Below are 19,178 nucleotides of genomic sequence, written 5' to 3' on the forward strand. Positions count from 1 at the left end.
TTCCAATATATATCTCAACTAACATGTTTAATTTTACAAATATCTGTGAAGACAACGTTGTTGTATGTAAATGGGAAGGGAAATCACCATGGTTTTCTTCTTCTTGATCGATTGCATTGATAAAAATAACATCTCCAAGAACAATTGAAAACATTTTATTGTTGTGAAAAGTGACATCTTTATTTTCATAACAAAGATAAGGGAAAGCGGGGTCTATACGTGTAGGTCTAACACAATTTTTGTTCAAATATTGCAAATCATCTTCTGTTTGAGTGTTTGTTTGCATTCTATTCAATATTGAGATGAATTTCTCATCTGTTAGACACATTGTAATATGCAATTCATAGCACTTTACATTTTCTTGCCAAAAGTCATATGGGACTGGTTGTTTGTTGAGAATAGGTAGTTCGAATATCAAGGAGTCTTGTATAGGTTTTTCTTGATAGAGATCACCACAAAAAATGATGTCGACATTTCCGAAATATTTTGTTTGGACATGTTTTATGTTTCTCAATTGATCATTAATGCAAAACAAGAAATGACTTCCAAGTAGGGAAACCTCATCAATGAAAACTAGTCTCAATTCTTGGTAAAGTTTTCCGAGTGCATCTAATGTTTCATTGCTAAGTGGTGTGGGGGTAGACTTGTTAAAAGGCATAAGCAGTACAAAGTGGATTGTTGTACCACCTGCATTATATGCAACTTTTCCTGTGTATAATAGTATCAAACCCTTTGGTTTCAAAAGATCAGTTGAATGATGTGCATCATAAAGTCACATGAGCATTTGGAAGATTACTTTTGTTGTGAATGTTTTGCTAGTTCTAGCTCCTCCAGTCAAGAATAAATATAGTGCTTTGTACATGTCCATACGCTTCTTCATTGCAATTTCTTTGGTAATTGCTTGTTGTTCTCTATTGAGCATTCTTCTTAACATGTGATATTCTGCATTTGTGAGCAAAAATGGATGTTCTCATAAGTGGAATCCGATATTTAGTTGTCTTTTTCTTTCATGGTGATGGGAATGTTGTAAATCTATTTCCAAGTCATATTTTTCGCTAATTTTTTCAGTGGTTCTTTGCTTTTTCATTGTATCAGTGGCATCTATGGTGTTATTTTGGATGTCTCAAATGGCATTTTCTAAATCACCCCATAATGGGCTAATATTATAAGTGAAATTGGACTCATTTGTTTTTATTGTGTTGTGATGTAACATATAAGAAGATTCCCATGATAGAAAGTTTTTTATCAATGTACTTTCGCTTTTTTCAAATGGCACATATAGAAAATTTAGCTTTTATGTGCAATAGTTTTCATAGTAAGTGTGTTTTTTGTATTTCACGAATCGTATGAATTTTGGTTTTTTCCTTTTCGAAATGGGTGTGCCATTTTTGTTGTAATGTTGATGCCTCTAAAATCACTGCATCAACATCGGGGATAACCACCCGATCCAGACCTTAGTGCAGCTCCTTTTCCGTTTGGTGTGGTGGCTCCAACTGGATGTAATGGGACCAGTTTCCCAGTGATATATGAGTTGATGGGTGATTGATTTGTAATGCATAACGAAAGTGATGGGTGTTTTGTTCTAAAGTGCAAAAATATACAAAGATAACTAATCTATCCCGGTTATTCTTTTAGCAACACAATTTTTGATTGTTTCTATTAAACAAATAACCATTAAGATGACTTATTCATAAAATAGAAATATGCATTCATATGATGATTACTTTGTTTAAGTAATTAAACAAAGTAATAATAAAAACATTATTGCATTGATCATAATATATCACTGACATATATATTCCAAAGATAACAATTTTGAAACATTCAGAAATGACAAGTTAAAGAATTGCTTTTAAAAACATATATACATATCAATAATAACAATGTTGATAAATGTTCATTCACATAGAGAAATAAGACAAAAGCAGAGATAATAGTACCATATGCATTTGGATTCTCCCAATGTAAATCACATTCAAATTCTGCTTTCTAATTTGGGAATGCCTTCAAAAGACGCAATAGTGCAAATCTCATAAGAGCCTCTTTGTCAAAATGCAGAACTTTGGTCCAGTTTGTGATAAAAAATATTGAGAGTACAGTAGTGCAACTTCCCAAGTCAAGTCTTAATACAAATTGCGGACCCTTTATAAATACATGAAAGGGTATTTAAATACTAATAATAACAACAAACTATGAATAAAAATCGTTATGTGCTAGTCTAACTAAAGACATATAAATCTAGGATTTATCATGAAAATAGCAGTGCTATGGCGGTTGAATGAATTCATTGTATCGACTTCTTTTCCTGTGATTGCAGTTGACAGATTGCAAGCATAGGCTGGATTTCTGGTGGTTGACTCATCCTAGAGTGTAGCTGAGCTGTATAGGTGGCATCGGAGAGTTCGGAGATCATGTAGTTGATTGCATCCGAGAGACACTTCATGGCCATCTGCTGACTATGCAGCTTGACAAGGAAAAACCAGAATGTTTCCCATGTCAAGCTTTGGATTCCTCCGATCAATTTTTCCCTGTGCGTCAGCTCTTGTTTCCAATGTTGTTCCAACAACTTTGCCTGTGGGAGTTTACCTAGAGAGAAATCTGTGATCAAATTAGACATATGCAAATTGTTATTTATCAATTTGATCAGACTATTTGTTGCAGCTCTGCATCTAGATGTTGCTCTTTCAGTTTTCATTAATTGGGACTCCCATTCGGAAAACAAGATTTCCTTATGTGATTCTTGTATCCTTGGCAGATTGGCAGCCATTCCTTCTTTTGAATCTTGCCAGGATAGGAAATTGGTTAAATTTTCATCTGCCTTATCTAATTCAAGTCTGGCATCTACTGCTTTTTCAATCATTGATGCAGAGATATCACATAAGGGGTTGGCCAATGATATATTGTGGCATAGAATATCCAATTGTCGGGACAAAGCTTTGGTTATTTCCAGGGCTTCTATTCTGAATTCGTTTACTTGTGGATACCCTTTGAACCGTTCTATCTGTTCTTTCATTTGCGCGATTTGATCTTCTTTTGATTTCTTCTCCTACTCACTTAGCATTTGCAGCCTACTCAACTCCTGAGACAACTCCTATTGTTTATGGAGAGTCTATTCATCAATCCTCTGCTTTTCTAGTTGTAACTGCTCTTTTAATTGTTCATTTTGTTGCCTCTGTTCTATCAAGTGTTGCTCATGATGACCTATCTATTGTTGTTGTTTTGCCAATTGTGCCTCCAATTGGAATATCGCCTGATAGTTTTATTAAATCCTCGAAGGTATTGACCACTACTTTCCATACCACGTTCATCATCTCTGCCTGAGGAGTTAAAAGAGGACTTTGGTCAATTTTCCTCTTCTTCCTCTGTCTTTTAACTACAACCCTATGCTTTGGACTCTAGAAGACATCAAGTGGTGGTATTTCTTTAGTTTGTATTACAATCTCCTCAGTCAGATTCTTGAGAATAATCTCTATGTCCTGCTGAATTTCTGGTGGGCTGCTTGTGCCTTCAATCGGAACCGTGTTAATTTCTGGCTTGTGCACTGTAGCCATTTCTGGTGTAGTGAACTCTTGGGATTTATTAGGGTTATTGATGATCGAATCAAACTGTTCCCATTCCTTGATTAACTTAGGATCAATATTAATATCCGTATCAAGGAGTTCACTAATTCCTCCCTGCTTCTGTTCTTTTTCTGGGGTCTTCTCACTTTCAGGAATATTTTCAATTTCGGGAGTCTTATCACTAATTTTCTCTTCACTGTGGCCTTGTGGTTGCACCATAGAGGTAGTGTTTAATAAGTCCAGAGGTAGCATTTCCAATCTCTGTGTTCTGAACTTATAAAATTCCTCTAGTCCTTCCGCTCCCAATTTGATTTTGGCTAGTTGTTTGACTTGAGAAAATACTTCGGCTGAAACAAACAAATCATTGTAGGTATCCTTCTCATGTTAAAATTTGGTGACTTTGGCCTAAGAAGTAACATTGTAGGCAACCGATCTAGGATTGTACTGCCTTTTTTGGATGATTACTAGCTTTAACAGCTTTATTTTCCCGGCTTCCTTCTCTGCATGTTTGAAATCATGCAGCGTAAAAGCACCACATCGGAGGGGGAATGTTGGCCACATGTGCTTTTTAAACTCCTTCAGGTTCCTTGACATCCCTTCAACTGTTATCTGATGTGCTAATTCTCTGGCAAGCAATTTATCAGGGATATATAAGGGAAGGACATGTGGGTTGGTAATGCTGCCGAAAAGTCTTATGTAAGTGAACTTTTCTTCATCAAACCAACTAGCAATTACAGTTAGGTCGATAGAGGCTTCCTGAGATAACCTAGGAGTGGGTTTATTGAATATGGAATAATACATAGGAAGGATGAAACCATGACAAATTCTATAAAGGTGGTTTTTGTAATGGGCTTTCCACAACTCCTTATGATAAATGTGAATGGGATTGGGATCCTGCAGATTCCATTTCCATCCAAGAATGGGGTATTTAGAATTGAAACAAATGGTTTCCATAACATAAGCACTCATATAAAACGGGGGTATTACTCGAGTGTTTACGAACCTGTTCTTTCTATAATCAAGTATTTGGCTGGCCATTTTGTCAAACAAAATGGTCACCCAATCCATGATATAGGAATTAATTATAACCTCCATTAATGGTACCATTGCAATAGAAAATTTAGCAGAATCATGGACTCCGAAGAGTCTGCACATCATTGCAACAACATAACAATAAGGAGATGCCAATGAATCTATGGAGTACATACCCAATGTTTCATGCTAGTGCTTGGTCGGAAAATGCCTCCATTGTTTGATAGGGTCAGATTCAATGGCGTTCTCCTTGGCAAAAGCCTCCAAAAGCGCTTTGTTATAACGCTTCTCCAATTCAGTCAAATGGTACATTCGTTTAATATCTTCTGCTTTGAATGACCCAAACATTCTTCCATTAGTGGAAAAGAACGTTCTGTCTGTGATGTTGATGCTCTCAATAACCCATCTGACGACGTCATTATAGGGTAATACTTTGGCGCGGGCTGTTATTCTATGAAGATAAGAGCAGGCCAAATCCTTAAGAGTATTCTCTGACTTACTCGGAATCTGCTGTTGCCTCTTCTTCAATTTCTTCTAGATCCTCAGCCTCCAGTAAATTGTAAATACTTTCCCAGGATGCCTTGCCTAGACCAAGGTAGGTAGTATCAGATATCAAGACCTTCTTCATTGGTTCTTCTTTGGCTACGATGGGGGCCTTTGGTTTCTTGGATTTTTTCATCATCTTTACTGGATTCATCAACTTAGACTTGCTCTGCAAAGGAAACAAAAGAACGTAACAGAGAAAAACCTGTTCAAAGCTAACGCATAATACAAATCTTAATGGTAATTCAAGCGTGATAAGTAATACGAAATGAGATATTACCATGGATGAAATCCTCGAAGGATTCAACCTTAACTGTTGTATTAATGACTTCTATAACTGCCAATCGTGGTAATTAAATGTAATAATGATATGTCGCATCACACATATTACTGACAATCTCTTAAAACGGATCTCTTGGCTTTCCCAATCAGCGATTAGCAAAAATCACATATCGCAGATTGGGAGGTTCAAAGGTGAAGCTTAAGCTATTACCATAAGTAGCTCCAATTGCGATAAAGGTGAGAGGTATCGTGAGGAGCCGGGATAATCAACAAATTTCTTGTTTCATGTTTATTATTGATTTAATGGCTTAAACCCGCTAATATACATTTAGCAACCTTTTATTGAAAAGCGCACTTTTCCTTTATGAAATCGCATCGGCGAATTCGAAAGGGGCTTTTGTTATGTGTTTCATGGTATGTGCGATGGCCAATTGCGATTGTATTATCGCATCAGGGGTTTGGCGTAGACCTTTGGAATGCTTCATTGTTCAACTTGCGATTTGTGATTTCCGATAGCATTATCGCATTAGAGATTTGCCAATGAGAACCTTTTAAGCATATCCTTTAAATAAAATATACAACATATTATTTTACATTTGTTTTACAAAAAGGTTTTGGATAATATTTATATTGGATCGGACCTTTTCATAAGGACTTACATGTGTTATGTGATTAAATCCAAGCTTGCGATTATTATTGAATTATTGATTTTAACTAAGTCTTAAAAAGGGGACCCATTTCTAATTAAAGTTTTGGATAAAATTTTTGAAATGGGGGGTTGTTGTATAGCACAACAATTGGTGATTCACTGGGAGAAATAGTTATCTTTGAGAAAGTAATGCAATATTTATAACTTTCTAAATTTGGAAACTGTTTAGGATAAAGAAAACAATATATGAATAGTTAGATAAAAATTACCTCTGAACATAATGAAAAATATTTTTGTAATTCCTTTTCCAATCTTAAAAATAAAAACATTCTGGGTTTATTCAAGCCTTGATTGGTTGGTATAGATAAAGCAGGGGGGCTTCTCCAACTTAGCTTTAAAGATTACTCTGTTGTCACAGGTAGTGCCTCTACTGCCAGCAAACGTTTATAGTCTCGACAAGGTTACCTTTTAACCATTTAATCATTCATTGTCCCATCCATCTAAGAGTATAAATTTTAAGAGATAATCCAAAAAGATATGTTTACACATATTTTTTCCTTTTTGTATTTTCTATCCTATTTATTTCTTTTAAAAGATAAAAAGCCATTGTCCTAGTTTGGTGGCCAGTTGTTGACAATGCCATTCACTGGTTGTAATTGAACTAAACAAGCTGGCTCGTGATGAGACCCCTTGTCTTATAATTATAAGCCATTACCCTGTTTTGATATGCAGTATTGGTAATATCAGTTTAATTAGTTCCCTATGATCATGGTAAGCAGGCTCATAGTGAGACCTCTTATCTTTTATATCAAACATATTTTAGAATTACACTCTGAAAAAATCACAAAATTTGTGGATGGGGTGAATGACTTACTCCTTAAGAGTGTATGGATGACAATTTAAGAGTTGTAGATGCTAACTTTGGAAAAATATTTTCTTTTTTACAAATAACCTCACTTGGCTCTTTAAAACTTGAAATGATTTATAGTATTTTCAAGGTTTGTAAAGGCTTTACAAATTTAAAAGAGTTTTTCAGAGTTTTATTTTTATCTAACTTTCTAGAACTACAGTCTTTTCCTTAAAGGCTTCCATCTATCGAAAGTAAGTATTTACACTATTTTCTTAAATAACTTTCAAAATAGTAAAAGGTCAATGGAAGACTATTTACAACCTTATTTCCTAAATATAAAAATTCAAACAAACAAAACTGCAAATTGAATATTTACAAGTAAGAAGGGGTTACCTCCTTAAGTAAATAAATTTTTCAAGATAAGCCCATTGACAGGAAGAGAATCTCTCTTTCTTGATAGATCTTGCAATATGAATGTTGATGAGCCTATCTTCTCAATGATTTGAAACGGACATAGCCACATCTTCTCAAATTTAGTGTGTTTTCCTTTATCTTCGTGCGCTTTGTCCCATTTCAAAACAAGATCACCAATTTGTAAAAATTTTGGGCCGGTAGAATTTGTATCAAAAGAAGATTTAATAATCTATTGATGTTTTGCATGTGTAATTCGGGATTTTTCCCTTCTTCTAATTTAAGGATTTGATCATATCTTAATTGAATGGAAGAGGAGGGATTTTCTTCAATAAACTACACTAGGGCTAGAGATGGGAGTTTGGTATCATAGCTTCTTTCCCATACACTAAGTTGAATGGAGAAGTACCTATTGAGGCCTTCTGTGTTATGCGGTCTGCCCATAATGCAAATATCAAAGACTTGTGCCAATTCTTTTGATTCTGGTCAACAGTTCTCTTAATGATTTTGATCAGATTTTTGTTGGTTGATTCCGCTAAACTATTACCCTAAAGGTAGTAGTTTATAGAATATTTCAATTTAAATCCTCTCTTAATAGCAAATTCAAGTATGGTATTTCCAGAAAAATAATATTTATTATCAAAGATGAGAGCATTAGGTACACCAAACCTAGTAATGATGAATTGATCTATGAATTCAATGATTGCATCAGAGTTGGCTACCTTCAAAGGAATTGCTTCTACCCACTTTGTAAAGTAATCCGTGGCTGTAAGGATATATCTGTGCTGCTTGGAGTAATGTGGAACAATCTCTCCTATGATATCCAGTCCCCATTGTTCAAATGGTTGTTCAATGCTGACTAGTTGCAAAGGAAAGGCTGGCTTTCTTTGTCTTCCACTAGCAGTTTGGCATGTTTTGCATTTCCTTACATATTCATGGGCATATTTGAATAAAGTGGGCCAATAATAACCAACATGTATTATTTTGTGAGTTGTTGTATCACCTCCAAAATGTCCACCTACTGGACCATCATGTAATTCCTGCAAGACCTTTTGTGCTTCAGTTTTTCAACGCTTCTTAACAAAACTGAATCATAATTCCTTCTAAACAACACATCATCAATAATCTCGAAGTGTTTTTCTTTCAATCTTAAGGCACGTTTGTTTTTATAAGAAAGACTAGAACGAGCATATCCATTTTTTAAATAAAATAACAAATCCGCATATTGAGATTCAGAGTTGATGATACTTATCTCATTTATTTGCTCAGTATTGTCTGAATCTTCATGTTCTGGAATGTTAGAAGCTCCTGCTAACAATCTGCAAAAACCTTGACCTTTTACAGTTTTCATTGGTTTAATATATAAATCATATTCTTGTAACGCTGTAACCCAGTTGGCCCTCTTCTCTCCCATTTCCCTTTGGACTAGTAATTGTCTCACTGCTGAGAATGGGACTATTACTTTTGTATGAGTCTTTAGGAGGAATGGCCTAAAGTGTTTAATAGATTTGAACATAGCGAAGGCTTGCTTTTCTACTTTGGAATAATTAAGTTCAACACCTTGCAGATTTGAACTGAAAAAGGATATGGGTGCTTCAACTTGTTGATCATTGATTTGTGTCAACACAACTGCATAAGAAGTCTCGGATGCTAAAGTATATAAAATAAAATGATTGGAAAAATTTGGAGTGTTTAATGCAGGAGCATTAATGATTGCCTGTTTGATTGAATCAAAAGCTTCCTTTTCTTTATGCCCCCATTTGAACACCAAATTTTTCTTAATCATGGTCTGTAATGGTAAAACAATCTGTGAAAAATCAGGAACAAATCTTTTTACAAAATTTATTTGACCTAAAAATGATTGCATTGATTTTTTATTGTGTGGAAGAGGAATATCAGAAATCTCCTTGATCCTTTCTGGATCGATATAAATGCCATCTTTGGACACAATAAATCCCAAGAGTTTACCTTGATCAAGAGCGAAAAATGATTTCTTGGGATTTAATGAAATCCCATACCTTTTATAGCGTTCAAAGATTTGTTTCAAATCATGTAAATTGTTCTCTTTTTTCTTGGAAAAGACAGTTATGTCATCTAAATAGACAAATACTGAGTTATTAATCAGACCTTTAAATGCTATATCTATTGCTCTTTGGAAGGTAGCCCCAACATTAATTAATCTGAAAGGCATTTTCTGGTAGGCATATGTTCCCCACTTGGTTCTGAAGGTAGTCTTCAGTCTGTCATCTGGATGCACCAATATTTGATTATATCCAGAAAAACCATCCAGAAAAGACATTAATTTGGAACCAACCACTGAATGAAGAGTTTGTTCCATTGTTGGTAGTGGGAAGTTATCCTTTTGGCTAGCCTTATTAAGATTTCTGAAATCAATGCAAATTCTAATGTCATTGTTCTTCTTTCTAACAGGTACTAAGTTAGAAACCCATTTTGAATGTTTAACAGGGAAAATTATCTTAGCTTTCAAGAATTTGTTTAACTCTGCTTTGATCTGACCTTCTAGGTTCGGATGGATTTTCCTCAATTTTTGCTGCACTGGTTTCTCCTTAGAGATCATTGGAATTGTATGTTGTATGATAGAAGTATCATACGTTTTTAGATCATCATAATTCCAAGCGAAAACATTTTTATATCTATTCAATAGTCTGATAAAGGCAAATATTTCTTCTGAGGTGAGCCTTAATCCCAGATTAATATTTTGTGGTTTGGCCTCAGTGCCAAGATTTATTAATTCAAACCTCAAAGTAGAACTTTGAAGTTTTGAATTAGTAACTTGTTTAAATCTATCCTTGATGTCATAAAGATCTTCAAGTTTGACCACTGATTTTGGTATGGAATTCTCCTCTGGTCTTTGCTTTATTTGAAGATCATGATCACTCTCATCAATAATCTGGTCATCATAGGATTTCTCAGAAGTTAAGAAATTCAAAATGTCATCGTCATGATTAAATACTTGCCAATTGGTGACATTGTCTGGAACCGATGGTCTAAAAATCAATTCAACTGAAAATCTATCAGGGCTGTAATCCTCGGATGGGAAGAGCTTAGAAGCAACATTAGCTAATAAATCAGCTGCTGCATTTTGAGATCCAGGAATGGGAGAGATATTAAATGCTAGAAAATGAGATATAAGGTCTTGAACCAAGGATTGGTAATGCTTGAGATGTCTGGAAAGGCAATGAATAGTATTCCTTACCTGTTTGATGACAATATCAGAATCACCAAATACTTTTAGATATTGTACTTTCAAGCCTATTGCTTTGTAAAGCCCTTGAACCAATTCCTCATATTCAGAAGTATTATTTGCACACTCAAATTCTAGTCTACATGATAACATAGTTTTTGTGCCCTCAGGACTAACTAAAATACATCTTGCTCCTGCACCATCATTGGGTTTTGACCCATTAAAATATAAAGACCAAAATACAGGCTTATCTATAGTTTTATCTACAATTTCTTCAGCGATAGTCACACACCTTGATGTATCTATATGAGAAAAACTTTCTATTTGTGATGTGAAACTATTGACAGAGAAAGGTGATGATTGAGCATTAAAATTACCAAAGAATGATTCTGCTGAGTAATTTCCAAGAATGTTATTATTGAAAGCTATGGGTTGATTATCCTGTTCAAACTCCGTTACAGTATGGGTCATGTGCTTCTCCCAATCGATCTTAATTTGGTTTGGTTTCCCTTTATAGGGAAGCCACATATGAGACCAATCAGTAGAAATGTAACCATGGAGTTTTTTGACCAATCCCTACTTAAAATTAACCCGTAAAACTCAGGGATGTCAGCAATCAATATATCAATTCTCTGAGCTACTCTAGGATCTGCTGATAACCTAATGGTGACTAAATTAATTTCTCCAAATACTTGAACCTTAGTTCGATCCAATTGAACAATATGCACTACAGACGTTTGGGGCTCAATGTTCAATTTTGAGCAAACTGAGGCTTGTATTATGTTTGATGAAGCCCCTAAATCTATTAAGCAGTTGTGCAGATTTCTATTGTAGATTTCATAGGTCAAGAGAAAAGGAGGTGTATGAGAATTAGATCTATCTCCAATAAAAACAACATCAGTAGCATCTACTCTATCTGATGGTGGCTTACCTGTTCCTTTAGCCGCCTTGGATAGTACATCATTTGGAAGAAGAGAAGAAGGTATTGCATTTAGCTCTTTGAGTAGCAATTTCTGTTGATGTTTGAGCTTGCTAAGCTCAAATAAAGAGATATTTTCTCTAGTCTTCTTCATGTCTTCTATGATGTTGTAATCCATAGAGTCAGAGATTACCAATGTCTTGGATGATGAGGGTGGATTAGAAGATGATGTCTGATTTTGAGTAGGCAACACTGTAGATTTCTTTATGGGAGCCTTATCTTTGGCAGTAGGACTTACATTTTTCTTCTTTTGAGTTGGTTGAATAGGTTAAATAACTACTTTACTCCTGGTACTTACTAGGAAAGCTTCCTGTTCGCTTTCAGTATCTGAATTGGGAAAAATGAAGTCCCACATACCGTGACATTAAACAACCTCATCTTCTTCTGTTTCCTCTAATGACAAGATTGTGTCTTCATCCTCATCATTATCTGGATCTGATTCTGCATTAGATATGGCATTAGGTGGTTTTGATTCAGCTCTTTTGAAGTTCCTAAATGGCTTTTTAGTGGAGGTTTCAGCTACCTGTTTCTTAATCTCTACCATTTCATTAGACATAGTCTTTAAAACCTTTTGCAGACCCTCCATATCATATGGATCTTTAGCCACTTTCTTCTTCGAATCATCTTTAAAAGTAACTTTTTTGGACTTTCGCTCTTCAAGAGCGGTTTTCTTCTCTAAAGTGATGATATGTTTCTCAACGACGATTGCTTCTTTCATATTTTTTGCTAAGGTGGGCTTTGCAACTCTATCAACAAAGATTGTTATATTCTAAGGTAAGGCAGAAATGTACCATTCGCTTCGAACCTCTTCACTGGGCTTAGAGGTAGCAGGAATTTTATTTAAGAGCTTATTAAATCGCGAGTTGAAATCTTTAATAGGTTCTCTCGATTCAGTTTTAAGATTGGAGAGATCGTTGATTAATGTCGTTGTGGACCTATCATCTCCAAACTTAGTTAAAAACTGCTCTTGGAAAGCATTCCAACTAGTAATGGATCCTGCGGGTAATGAAAAATACCATGATACAACTACTCCTTGTAATGTGTATGGAAAAAGCCTCACAACAACATCTTCTTCTGTTACACTATTTAAGTTTATTGACAACATAAAGTTGTTTATGTGTTCTTCTGCCAGTATGCCTATATCTGGGTTAAACTTTGGCAACCACTTTTCAGGATGGGTTGGCAATTGACTCAAGGGTGCATGCATTACGACTACCCCTGGATTTGTCCATGGCCTCGGTTGTGGTTGATTGTGTGCCATTGTCGCACTAATAGCAGAGGAAGTTGAGGATGTAGATGTGAATGATTGGGTGGAGGACGTCGGAGTACCTGTAACCTGTTAGACAATGATATGAAGTTGGGGAGTGGACGGTTGACTTAGCAATGGATTGGATTAAATGGATGACGATGATGAAAGAGTCTCACTATCAGACTATTCAGGAGTCTTCCTAGCTCTTTTCCCTTTAGGCAAAGGAAATTCTGTTGGTTCAATACCAAGCTTTTCACTCTATAATCTTGTAAGAGGACGAGAAGGAATGTATTGCGAAGTCACACACCCTTGAGATAACTCAGAGTTTTCTTGCGATATTGAAAACCCTTGAAGTTTATGAATTAAAGACTGAACTTTAGGGGGTTCAAGAGTGGATTTGTTTGATATGTTCAAGTTTCCAGCAGTGGTTGTTCTCTTTCCAATTTCTCGCTTGAAAATTGGAGATTTAGAATGTGAGGGAGAAGTTGGGGGAGATGTTGAGGGAGATTTACTCTCAAAATGGGCTATGGATTTGGATTCGCTCGCCATTCACAGTTCATGCCCTCCTTCTAGCGCCAAAAATGTTGATGCCTCTAAAATCACTGCATCAACATCGGGGAAAACCACCCGATCCGGACCTTAGTGCAGCTCCTTTTCCGTTTGGTGTGGTGGCTCCGACTGGATGTAATGGGACCAGTTTCCTAGTGATATATGAGTTGATGGGTGATTGGTTTGTAATGTATAATGAAAGTGATAAGTGTTTTGTTCTAAAGTGCAAAAATATACAAAGATAACTAATCTATCCCGAGTATTCTTTTAGCAACACGATTTTTGATTGTTTCTATTAAACAAATAACCATAAAGATGACTTATTCATAAAATAGAAATATGCATTCATATGATGATTACTTTGTTTAAGTAATTAAACAAAGTAATAATAAAAACATTATCGCATTGATCATAATATATCACTGACATATATATTCAAAAGATAACAATTCTGAAACATTCAGAAATGACAAGTTAAAGAATTGTTTTTAAAAACATATATACATATCAATAATAGCAATGTTGATAAATGTTCATTCACATAGAGAAATAAGACAAAAACAGAGATAATAGTACCATATGCATTTGGATTCTCCCGATATAAATCACATTCAAATTCTGCTTTCTAATTTGGGAATGCCTTCAAAAGACACAATAGTGCAAATCTCATAAGAGCCTCTTTGTCAAAATGCAGAACTTTGGTCCAATTTGTGATAAAAAATATTGAGAGTGCAGTACTGCAACTTCCCAAGTCAAGTCTTAATACAAATTGCAGACCTTTCTAAATACATGAAAGGGTCTTTAAATACTAATAATTACAACAAACTATGAATAAATTTTTTTATGCGCTGGTCTAACTAAAGACATATAAATCTGGGATTTATCATGAAAATAACAGTGCTAAGGCAGTTGAATGAATTCATTGTATCGGCTTCTTTTCCTATGATTGTAGTTGATAGATTGCGAGCATAGGCTGGATTTCTGGTGGCTGACTCATCCTGGAGTGTAGCTGAGCTGTATAGGTGGCATCGGAGAGTTCGAAGTTCATGTAGTTGATTGCATCCGAGAGACACTTCATGGCCATCTGCTCACTATGCGGCTTGACAAGGAAAAACCAGAATGTTTCCCATGTCAAGCTTTGGATTCCTTTGATCAATTTTTGCCTGTGCACTATCTCTTGTTTCCAATGTTGTTCAAACAACTTTGCCTGTGGGAGTTTACCTGGAGAGCAATTTGTGATCAAATTAGACATGCAAACTATTATATATCAATTCGATCAGATTGTTTGTTGCAGCTCTGCATCTAGATGTTTCTCTTTCAGTTTTCATTAATTGGGACTCCCATTTGGAAAACAAGATTTCCTTATGTGATTCTTGTATCCTTGGCAGATTGGTAGCCATTCCTTCTTTTGAATCTTTCCAGGATAGGAAATTGGTTAACTTTTCATCTGCCTTATCTAATTCAAGCCTGGCATCTACTGCTTTTTCAATCATTGATGCAGAGATATCACATAAGGGGTTGGCCAATGATATATTGTGGCATAGAATATCTAATTGTCGAGACAAAGCTTTGGTTATTTCCAGGGCTTATTTTCTGAATTCGTTTACTTATGGATACCCTTTGAACCGTTATATTTGCTCTTTCATTTGCGCCATTTGATCTTCTTTTGATTTCTTCTCCTGCTCACTTAACATTTGCAGCCTTCTCAACTCTTGAGACAACTCTTGTTGTTTATGGAGAGTCTGTTCATCAATCCTCTACTTTTCCAGTTTTAACTTCTCTTTTAATTGTTCATTTTGTTGCCTCTGTTCTATCAACTGTTGCTCAAGCTGACCTATCTTTTGTTGTTGTTCTTTCGATTGTGCCTCCAGTTGGATGATCACCTGGTCTTTTTCCCTCATCAGGTGGCTGACCTCTGAGGCCTTATCCATTGTCACTACTGTGTAAGCTCCTGCATACTATGATAGCTTTGTTAAATCCTTGGAGGGATTGACCTTTTCTTTCCATATCACGTTCATCATCTCTGCTTGAGGAGTTAAAAGAGGACTTTGATCAATTTTCCTCTTCTTCCTCTATCTTTTAACTACAGCCCTATGCTTTGGACTCTAGAAGACATTAAGTGGTGGTATTTCTTCAGTTTGTAGTACAATCTCCTCAGTCGGATTCTCGGGAATAATCTCTATGTCCTGCTGAATTCTGGGTGGGTCGCTTGTTCCTTCAATCGGAACTGTGTTAACTTCTGGCTTGTGCACTGTAGCCATTTCTGGTGTAGTGAACTCTTGGGATTTATTGGGGTTATTGATGATCGAATCAAACTGTTCCCATTCCTTGATTAACTTAGGATCAATATTAATATCTGTATCAAGGGGTTCACTAATTCCTCCCTGCTTCTGTTCCTTTTCTAGGGTCTTCTCACTTTCAGGAATCTTTTCAATTTCGGGAGTCTTCTCACTAATTTTCTCTTCATTGTGGCCTTGTGGTTGCACCATAGAGGTAGTGTTTAATAATTCCAGAGGTAGCGTTTCCAATCTTTGTGTTCTGAACTTATAAAATTCGTCTACTCCTTCCGCTCCCAATTTGACTTTGGCCAGTTGTTTGACTTGAGAAAATACTTCGGCTGAAACAAACAAATCATCATAGCTATCCTTCTCATGTTCAAATTTGGCAACTTTGGCCTAAGAAGTAACATTGTAGGCAACCGATCTAGGATCGTACTACCTTTTTGGGATGATTGCTAGCTTTAACAGCTTTATTTTCTTGACTTCCTTCTCTGCATGTTTGAAGTCATGCAGCGTAAAAGCACCACATCGGAGGGGGAATGTTGGCCACATGTGCTTTTTAGACTCCTTCAGGTTCCTTGACATCCCTTCAACTGTTATCTGATGTGCTAATTCTCTGGCAAGCAATTTATCAGGGATATATAGGGGAAGGACATGTGGGTTGGTAGTGCTACCGAAAAGTCTTATGTAAGTGAACTTTTCTTCACCAAACCAACTAGCAATTGCAGTTAGGTCGACAAAGGCTTCCTCGGATAACCTAGGAGCAGGTTTATTGAATATGGCATAATACACGGGAAGGATGAAACCATGACAAATTCTATAAAGGTGGTTTTTGTAATGGGCTTTCCACAACTCCTTATGATAAATGTGAATGGGATTGGGATCCTACGGAGTCCATTTCCATCCAAAAATGGGGTATTCAGAATTGAAACAAATGGTGTCCATAATATAAGCACTCATATAAAATAGGGGTATTACCCGAGTGGTTACGAACCTGTTCTTTCTATAATCAAGTATTTGGCTGGCCATTTTGTCAGACAAAATGGTCACCCAATCCATGATATAGGAATTAATTGCAGCCTCCATTAATGGTACCATTTCAATAGAAAATTTAGTAGAATCATGGACTCTGAAGAGTCTGCACATCATTGCACCAGCATAACAATAAGGAGATGCCAACGAATCTACGGAGTACATACCCGATGTTTCATGCTTGTGCTTGGTCGGAAAATGCCTCCATTGTCTGATAGGGTCAGATTTGATGGCGTTCTCCGGTTCAGGCAAATGGTACATTCGTTTAATATCTTTTGCTCTGAATGACCCAAACATTCTTCCATCAATAGAAAAGAACATTCTGTCTATGATGTTGATGCTCTCAATAACTCATCTGACGACGTCATTATAGGGTAATACTTTGGCGCGGGCTGCCATTCTATGAAGATAAGAGCAGGCCAAATCCTTAAGAGTATTCTCTAACATACTCGTGGAATTTGTTGTTGTGTCTTCTTCAATTTCTTCTGGATCCTCAGCCTCCAGTAAATTTTAAATACTTTCCCACGATGCCTTGCCTAGACCGAGGCAAGTAGTATCAAATATCAAGACCTTCTTCACTGGTTCTTCTTTGGCTACGACGGGGGCCTTGGATTTCTTGGATTTTTTCATCATCTTTACTGGATTCATCAACTCAGACTTGCTCTGCAAAGGAAACAAAAGAACATAACGGAGAAAAACATGTTCAAAGCTAACACATAATACAAAGCTTAATGGTAATTCAAGCGTGATAAATAATACGAAATGAGATATTACCACAGATGAAATCCTTGAAGGATTCAACCTTAGCTGTTGTATTAATGACTTCTGTAACTGCCAATCGTGGTAATTAAATGGAATAATGATATGTTGCATTACACATATTACTCACAATCTCTTAAAATGGATCTCTTGGCTTTCCCGATCAACATTTAGTGAAAATCGCATATCGGAGATCGGGAGGTTCAAATGTGAAGCTTAAGCTATTACAATAAGTAGCTCCGATTGCGATAAAGGTGAGAGGTATCATGAGGAGGCGGGATAATCAACAAATCGTTTGTTTCACGTTTATTATTGATGTAATGGCTTAAACCTGCTAATATACATTTAACAGCCTTTTATTGAAAAGCACACTTTTCCTTTATGAAATCTCATCGGCAAATTCGAAAGGGGCTTTTGTTATGTGTTTCATGGTATGTGCGATGGCCGATTGCAATTGTATTATCACATCGGGGGTTTGGCGTAGACCTTTGGAATGCTTCATTATTCAACTTGCGATTTTCGACTTCTGATAGCATTATCGCATCAAATATTTTCCAATGAGAACCTTTTAAGCATATCTTTTAAATAAAAGATACGACATATTATTTTACAAAAAGGTTTTGGATAATATTTATATCTGATCAGACCTTTTCATAAGGACTTACATGTGTTATGTGATTAAATCCAAGCTTGCGATTATTATTGAATTATTGATTTTAACTAAGTCTTAGAAAGGGGACCCATTTCTAATTAAAGTTTTGGATAAAATTTTTGAAATGGGGGGTTGTGGTATAGCACAACATGTACATAGAAGCAAATTCAACAAGGCATATATGTTTAATATCATTAAGTTGATTGATATAATAATCAATAATGGAACTACACATGACATTTTCGGAGTTGTCATCTTCCTGTTTTAGCAAGAATGATGGTTTGAGGATAAATGTATGCTCGTCCATTGGTACTGTGTTTATGAATATGCATTCTCGTGAACTATGATTAAATGGAAGAGAAAGTGTTATATGGACTACTTGTTGAGTTGAGATCTGTTGGAGATTAAGCAAAGCATTTCCCAATGAGCGTATCATTTCAATAGCATTTAGCTTGCTCTTTTCATGTTCTCTTCTTATCCTTTTAAATGCATTTTTCATTGATTTGTCAACTTTTGTCATGTAAGAAGTGCAATATGATGCAGCTGCATATGCATTAAGGAAAAATTGGGCATCAGTATTTACATTCCATAGCTTTGGCATATTCGTGGCAAAGCTATTATTCCAAGTGTGCAAGGGTTTTTGTTGCAATAAAATCATTGGTTGCTTCAATGTACTTTGTATTGCCAAGATGTAATCAATTTCAGTTAAATGCAATGTGAGTTTTTCCTCTTTTTGCAACTTCTTGTATGGTGGTGTTCATGTCTTTTTGCAAGCTCTGGATCAAGGTGATCTGTGCTACAAGTCAAGTAATAGTTAACGAAGTTTTGAATGTCAAAATTACTATTGACTCCATATATTTGTGCATTTTTACCCATAACAATCCATGTTCATGTTTGCTTCCTCTATTTTGAAATTCAGTTACAAAGTAGTAATCAACTATCTCTTCGAAGAATGTTTTTTCTTCAGATATAATTTTTTTTAAGGCATTAATTCTATGCCTATAATAATGAGTACAAGTTACTGGATTCTTTCTTATGAGATAGTCGATGTTATAGTCTTCTATTGTTTCAATATGTTTTCTTTTTTTCCTCTTGCTATGTAATTTGGTCAATGTATTGACCAATGGAGCCCATCAATGTTCAACAC

This window comes from Pinus tabuliformis, chromosome Q, assembly GCF_031772625.1.
Source record: "Pinus tabuliformis cultivar Carrire ecotype Pingquan chromosome Q, CPIR1, whole genome shotgun sequence".
Taxonomy (NCBI): domain Eukaryota; kingdom Viridiplantae; phylum Streptophyta; class Pinopsida; order Pinales; family Pinaceae; genus Pinus; species Pinus tabuliformis.